This window comes from Leuciscus leuciscus (assembly GCF_965113295.1).
Source record: "Leuciscus leuciscus genome assembly, chromosome: 21".
Lineage (NCBI taxonomy): Eukaryota > Metazoa > Chordata > Actinopteri > Cypriniformes > Leuciscidae > Leuciscus > Leuciscus leuciscus.
This window is the reverse complement of record NC_138745.1, coordinates 14,154,281-14,162,404: the sequence shown is the minus strand read 5'-3', so window position 1 is coordinate 14,162,404 and position 8,124 is coordinate 14,154,281. Positions and strand designations below refer to the sequence as shown.

At 36.7% G+C, this 8,124-nt stretch overlaps 1 protein-coding gene across 3 annotated transcripts in view; it reads left to right on the top strand.

Moving 5' to 3' along the window:
- The window catches only part of becn1 (beclin 1, autophagy related), a 212,659-nt gene that overhangs the window by 9,467 nt on the left and 195,068 nt on the right, over window positions 1–8,124 (top strand). The gene's annotated exons all lie outside the window — the stretch shown is intronic.

Below are 8,124 nucleotides of genomic sequence, written 5' to 3'. Positions count from 1 at the left end.
GTGCGATATGACTATTTTTGATCGTGGACAATTAAAATGTCTCCATGATCTGCTTTTGAAGAAATATTGTAGTATCGTGCATTCTATCAGATGCTGTTCTGGCGCCTCTTTCCCAACATACTGAACAATGCGACGTATATTCACATAAAATGTTAACGCAGCGGAACGGGACACTGCAGTTCACAAAAGTTTATAATTTGCATGTGCTTTAATGCCTTGTCGGTTAAACATTTAATTTGCGTGCTGATGCGCTGTTCTAACGTGTGCGTTTCTCAGCGCGTACATGTGAAAGGGATAGTTCACTTTGAAATTAAATTTTGGTATGTTTTAGCTTACCTCAAGGGCATCCAAGATGTAGGTGTCTTTTTTTTTTGTCCTTTAGCGTTGTAGTCCTTTTGTTGTGTCTTTTTTTCCGCAGTAGTTTCAATTTTGATATTTTTAGGTTAAACCGTTCTTGTCTGTCAGTCACTGAAAAAAAGACACCTACATCTTGGATGCCCTTGAGGTAAGCTAAAACATACCAAAATTTTATTTCAAAGTGAACTATCCCTTGAAGCTCACATGCACTAAAAGCCTGTCTACCAGCGCCTGGATACTGGACTAAGTTATCTTTCGAGTCTTATTGTGCTAATACCGTCAAATACACACAAGGTTTACATTAACAAAGTCGGTTATGTCTAAAGTGAAAGCAAACTTGAGAAAATTGAGAGAAAATCTGCTTGTCAAATGCGTGTATATTAGACGCGTTGCGCGCAGCTCTTAACCCTCTGAGGTCTGAGCTGTTTTCTGGGCTCTGGAGGTGTTCTGACATTTGTGTTTTTTTCTGTTACTAGTGACATTTTCATGGCTAAAGTCTAATTACACTGTATTCAGCACAAACTCTGCTACAATAATATATCAGCAGCATGTATGTAAAAGTTTGTAGTTTTGAGATAATGACATTTATGCGTGGTTTGTGAAAATACAAAAAAAAATTCTCACTGAAATAAGGCCATGAAACCCATACTGATTATTTCTTCACAAGACTTTTGAAAATTGTATGACATAGCCTAGAATATTTGCTCCAAAACTATGTGAAAATCACCCTGACTGCTCATTCAGATAAGACAATATATTGATTTAAAATTTCTAAGACGTGTTTTGTGTGACAAAGCCATATGCGAAGAGGCGTGATCATCTCATGCATATGTAAGGCTTTAACACCTGAGAAAGACAAAGACACTCCCCTAACTTCCCTATTAGGAGCGATCAGGCCCTGTCATTCAGAGCAACCTTGCACAAAGAATGAGGAGATTTAAAAAAAGAATGGCTTTTAGATTGTTTGGATTTATTTACAACACAACACAATCCAAAAATACAAATGACAAAAGAGCACATTGAAAACAATGATCCAAAGACAGAGACCTTTGTGCCATTCCTAAAAACATTGTACATACCTTTCATTTCCAAGGTGTTTGATTTTCACTTTACCATGTTTGATTTTCACTTTACCATGTTCATGTACAGAGACTCATGTGAATGTTGAAGTCAGCAGGACTCAGTTGCATCTGGTCCCTGAAAGAAAAAAGAAAAAGAAAAAACTGTGAACATACTGATATCAAGAGAAACTATAGGGCTGCACGATTTTGGGAATAGATTTTAGATTTTTCTGGTTAAAATTTCTTTTTAAAATTCACAGAATACACACACACACACGTTTCCAACAATATATAATGAACACCAGGTTTGTTGTGCCTTGTAGGCATAGGCTACGCAGTGCTGCATAAAATAATAATAACAATAAATTAAATCTTCCAAAAGATTTCAAGAACAACTAGCCTACGCTAGAGAAAAATATATTGATTATCATATGTTACTTCAAATGTTTCCATTCGTTATGATGATATGAAATGAGATAATAGTAAAAACATAAAGCCTAATGTTTGGTGCATTTTTCCTTTCAAACGCAATCGCGCTCCAAAATATGATACATTAAAACCCACAGCGCGCTCCAAAATATGATACATTAAAACCCACAGCGCGCTCCAAAATATGATACATTCAAACGCCATCGCGCTCCAAAATATTAAACATTATGGTTATACATATCTATGTTTGAGCAGATATCCACAAACAGTATTTAACAGGAAACACGGGTCTAAATAGTATAATATTCACCGTATATCTAGCAACAGTTCAACTGCAATGTGAAGTTTATGCAACAATACCATAAACTAATAAGTAAGAATTTCTTACCTTACATCTTTCTTGTCTTCAAATCGCGTTCTTCTTCTTCTGAGGTAAATCCAATATAAGCTCAGACGTGTCTTCCAAACTCGACGAAAAGCAGAGACTTGTGAAGTGTTTTGTGTTTGAGGTAACGAGGGCGTTCGCGTTCCATGTGGACGATTTGCATGTGAATCTCTTTTGCGCGAGTGGGCGTGTCGAATTAAAAAGTAATTAGCAAGCGTTTGAGATACTGGACATCCTGTTGGTTTTATACAAATTACTTAAACAGAGAATATTTGTTTTCAGTTTGAATCAGATCATTTAAAAGTACACACTTAAATGTGTATAAAGGTATATGGCTCATAAATGTGTGAGAAGTATTCGCTGAGTTTTGATTCAGTTTATAGACGTGCTCAAGAAAAAAAAGTTCACCGCGACGGAGAGGCAGAACGCACACCCTGTTTATTTTCTTTATTTTACAAAAGCACAATGTTTTGATTTGATTGTAAGTGGACACATACAAAAGTAGAAATATCACAGATTATTTTTTTATATTTCTTTTTTCTGTATAACCGTAAATGACGGAGTAATTTAAGTTTATGTTGCTGCTATGTGAAAAAAATCCAGCAAAACGCGTCGGCGTGTTTCTCGACCTCAGAGGGTTAAAGGGGTGGTATAATGCTGGAAGATAAAGATGTAAAATATATCTATGATGTCCCCAGATTGTGTGTGTGAAGTTTTAGCGCAAAATACCCCACAGATATTTTTATATAGCAAGTTAAAGTTGTCATTTTTGAGGGTTTGCAAAAACGCACCGTTTTGTGCCTGGCCCTTTAAATGCAAATGAGCTGCTGCAGAGGGCGGGGTTTCAAGAGCTCATGTCTGTTAGCAGCTGCTATTACCTCACGCAAACGCACTAAAATTACAGAAACTGTTCTGCCTTTAATGTTAAACGGAGTCAGATAAGGATGGAGAGACTCAAGAAGAAGTGACAACATGTAGAATGCAACAGGACGTCTCTGAATGGTTAGGCCTAGTTGATGAATTTATGTTGCTGATGTGGAGTTAACTATCTTCAATTAGGATATTCTGTCATGATAAATCTATAAATTGCTCATATATGAACTGTTGTGAGATGCACACAGAGTGACTTTCTATTGCATGTGAAAAGATGGATGCTAAAGTTTGAGCTGACTCACAAATGTACTCTTATACAACAACTTTTCCTCTTCTCAACATGGACTGCGTGTTCCCGGGGGCGGGGTTTATGTAAATTCTAGGGTTAGTGATGTCATTAACCCGAGAGGAATGTCGTGTAGTCCCAACCAGCCTTTTGTTGTAGTCCTTTTCTTTAAAAGCAAATATCTCCCTTTGCTTTGAACTTTGAGCGTTGTAACTTTGCAGATGTTGTTTATGCTCAAACAGCAACATTACACACTAACTAAAGTTAGAAAAGTGAAATCACACTCGCTGCTGCTTGTCCTTAAAGGGATAGTTCACCCAAAAATAAAAATGATCTCATTATTAATGCACTCTAATGTTGTTCCAAACCTGTATTAATTTCCTTCTAATATTTTTCTAATATTAATATTTTGAAGAATGTGGCTATCTAAACAGTAGCTGGTCCCCATTGACTTCCATAGGATAAAAATATACTATGGAAGTCACTGGGGTACAACAACTGTTTGGTTACCCACATTCTTCCAAATAACTTTTATTTTCAACAGAAGAAAGAAAGTTATTCGAGTTTAAAACAACTTGAGAGAGTAAATTATAACAATTTGAATTTTTAGGAGAACTATCCCTTTAATGTTAATAAAACAACAAAATGCAAAGAGAAAATCACTCACTTCTCTTGACTGATAACTTTAATAGTAGCTTTAATAAGTATCAATGTATGATTTATACAGTGAAGTCTGTTTTGTTTTATTTTCATATTTGTTCATTTAATTACTTTCTTCAATGCTACTGGGCAATTCCATGCAAAGGTCATCTTCACCATGAAAAAATTAAGTTTTAACCAAAAGAACAAAACCCTTTTTAAGTTGTCCATTTAGGTCTGTAATATACTGTATTAATGTGCTTTAACAAAAATTTTAAGAAAATTGCCTTGTTTATCCACCAGATATGAGGTGAGCAACAATGCTTAAATTACATTTTCAACCAGCCATATTTCATGCTTTCAAAAAAAGGTATCAAAGACCCCCCTTTTTAAACTTTATTTTAACAGTAAGCATTTTGCAGAAAGATGGAGGCATGCCTGAGAAATAAATATACTAATTTGGTCATAACAGCACTCCCTGTTGAATTTATAAGGGCTATAATAAAGAGGTCTTGACGCTTCAGTGCACTGTCACGTCCATAACGTTTTAAAGGTTTAGTTTATTTAATATGACAATTATAAATGCAAATAACTTGAAACTTTATTTACAAAGTTAATTATGTTTATGCTTATTAGGGCTCTGACAGAGTCAACGCGAGCAACGTGAGCGACGTGCTCCCTTTCATAGTCTACACGTAGGACGCAAGCAACTTGCAGTATCGCCCCCACCAACAACGCATAGTATTGCATGCAACCGCATGCAACGGTGCGTCGCGAATCAAAAACTGGGACGACACATTTTGCTACGCATAGACGCATAATGGCGGCCGAAGCGTAGCGATGCGTAGACTTGCAGGCGCGTATGCGTATCGATGCGTTGACTCTGTAAGAGCCCTTAGGATCGACAATTCATCTCACTACTTTGCTCTGAACAACCATAATAATGCGTTACGGACGTGACCGTTACGGACGCTTCATATTAAATCATGCATATGACTATTGTGATCTGTTTCAAGACAGAAATGATTTTGGCCACTTCATTAAAGTTTTGTTTTGTAGAAAGACTTTCTTTAAAGTGAATTTCGTTTTGTATAAATTGTATTTTAATTTTAAATCAAAGTTTCATCAACCAATTGCCTGAATTTAATAAATAAGAATATAGCAGACATGGAGGTGCAGGCACGATCACTTGCAACACGTGAACTTGAGCGCGTCTCATAACTGAACAGAAACTCAACGTATGCCTCTCAGAAATATAGCCTATCTATAGAAATATTGAAAGATCAAAACGAAAAGAAATAGGCAACTCTCTGATTGTGTAATCCGTATGAAATGTGCTTTTTCCACCACCACGTCCCTTTAGAGGCTCGGTACGATCACGCTTACAAAATAATAATAATAATAGGCTAATAATATTGCGTGTCAATTATTTTGTCAAATCATTTTTATACTAAATAAAATGTGATGATTTTGACTCGCGACTGTGCATTAAAATCCATAAACTGGCCGAAAACCGTGCGATCATTTAGACACAAAAAACGTAGGCTACATGATTGCTAGTGACTCACATCTACGGACAATAATGTCCATCGGTTCACCTGACTGTGGAGGAAACCTGTGATTTGAACTCCTATATGACAAACATTAATTGTTAATGTATTTTAATCTTGACTGTCTTCCGTAATAGTCTCTGCTTTAATGTTCCGTCTGTTTATAGTAGCCTATTCACGTCCTAGTCGAGAAGATTTCAAAGAGGCTGTACTGGAAGAATGAATGAATGAAAAATATTCATAAATATTCAATCTTCAGAATCATTTCAGACAGTCTTCTTAATGTCAAAACAGCCATTATGCATCAACAAAAGTGCCATGATGGTTTGATTGTTGATTTTCCAAACAGATTCTATGTATTTCAATAGCAATATTTATACATTGGACTTAAAAGTTCACAGACTTTAAAGGAAATCGAACAGTATACCAAAAAATCTGTCATTTCCCGTCACATCCATAACGCATGCATATTTTCCTTTTTTGGGGGTGCTTAAATATATTTTAGAAAAACATATTTTGCCTGTCAATTCCCCAGATTGGGTGCTCTGAGAATATGCATTTCCAATTTAAATATTGTAAGAAGTTTTTTTTTTCTGAGACACTTCACCTGTCATTATGAGTTCAAATGTCACATCCATAACGCTGGAATTGCCCTACTGTTAAATACACCTACTGTAGCTGAAAACATAAAGCACTGTTGATTTAATTTGTATATTAAGTTGTGTATGTGTAATGTGTATCTTTGGTCTCAATATTTAATAACAAAGAAAATAATGACAAATATTTTTATCTTCGCCCCTGTCTGCCATTCTTTTTATTTATTTATAGTTTGTTACCTAAGGCTTTGTTTTTAAAATATGGACATTAGTTTGGCTGTAATGCTCAGTCATAAAATAGTAAAACCAACATAAAAAAGAATCGTGACAAAATCGTGAATCGTGATTTTCCTGAAAAAAATCGTGATATGATATTTTTGCCATATCGCCCACCCCTAATACAAATCACAACATGTAAATTAGAAAATGTTATTTTGCGTTATTTTGTCACTTATTGGAAGCAGTCGGGTAATTTTTTTCTTTTCTTTTTTTACAGATCGGGCTTTGGTCGGACTCGGGCTCATTTAGCTTTTCTCCTTTCATCGTGCCCATAATATACGTGCAGAGCGCAGGCTACTGTATGAAATATTGTTATATTGATAATATTATAAATATGCGATTACGCGAGTAACGCGGCGCGCATGCAATGCATTAGATGACAGTTGACCATGCAGAGCTTCAGGGAGAAGTTGGAGCGTGGGGAGTTACTAAAAGTTCCCAATACTTCAGGAAAATCTGCATTTTGAAAGAGTTTTGATTTGATTACCGAGGCTGAAGCCTTCAACAGTGGATGCTATTCTAAACGGATTTTTTTTTTCTTTATTATATTTTTATTATTATTTAACGTTAGCCAGTTGGCGAAGAGTTCTTTGAAACTTTGTTCTTCAGTTAAAGGTGATCTAAGTAACTTTTTTACCTTAACTGAACAGCTTCGGAGTCATTGGAATGGTTATATTACTTATTTCGGGTTGAATGGTGCCCGTGAGCGGAAAATCCGCACTTGCAACTTTGAGCCGGCGAGCCGCCGCGTCAGGAAGTATCGCGTGATATCAGGTCTTGCGATGTAAACAATTGCTTTACGGCCAAAAGAAATCTGCTAAAATGCTGTCATTAGCCGCTTTCCAACCAAGTAGTTACAGGAACTTAGTTATAGGAACTGTCCACTTCTAAACAGTTCTATGAACTACTCTCCCCCAAACTCAGTTTTGCTGTTTGCGTTCGGACTGGCCAAGTGGCCATAGGAACTGGTAGGAGGGGTAAGGGAGTGACGCAAGCACGGTGACTTTTATTTTGACGGCGCGACGGACCTTTATTTTGTCGGCGCTGAGAACGCCAGAGCAATCAATGCTCGCATTCTCTGTGTTTATTAGTTAGCGATCTGTCTAACAGTACTGTTTAATATGTTATTAGATAGAACTGTTATAGAAAGTAGACAGTATATGAAAAAAAGGTTATTATGCCGTGTGGTTGATGTCCAGTGTTGCTAGCTGGGCAGATAAACATAATCATGTTTGGCTTGGTCCCCTCAAAGTTGCGTTGGATTTTCTCTTCAGCATAAAGGTTTAGAGACCCATCTATCACTGTTTTCCATGTTTGTATAGTTAGTTTCTGGAGTAAATATATAGGCTATAATCTGTGTGTTTACATTATAGCTGTTTTAAAAATGGCGGGTGTTGGTGTTCCACGTGCGTTCGGTCAATCAGCGTACACTTACGTCACGGGTAGTTCCTATAGTGCTGGTTTAGACCCTACTCTGAAGTAGGACCTAAATTAGTTCCTCCAAATGGAGTTCCTAGAACTAAAATCGTTCCTAGTTCGTGCGGTGCGAACACGCCGACATCCGGGTACTTTAGCCAATAGTTCTAGGAACTGTGAAAAGGTTCCTCCGATCGGAAAGCGGCTATTATTGCGCTCCCTCACGCTGTTCGAACCCGAATGAAGAAGACGT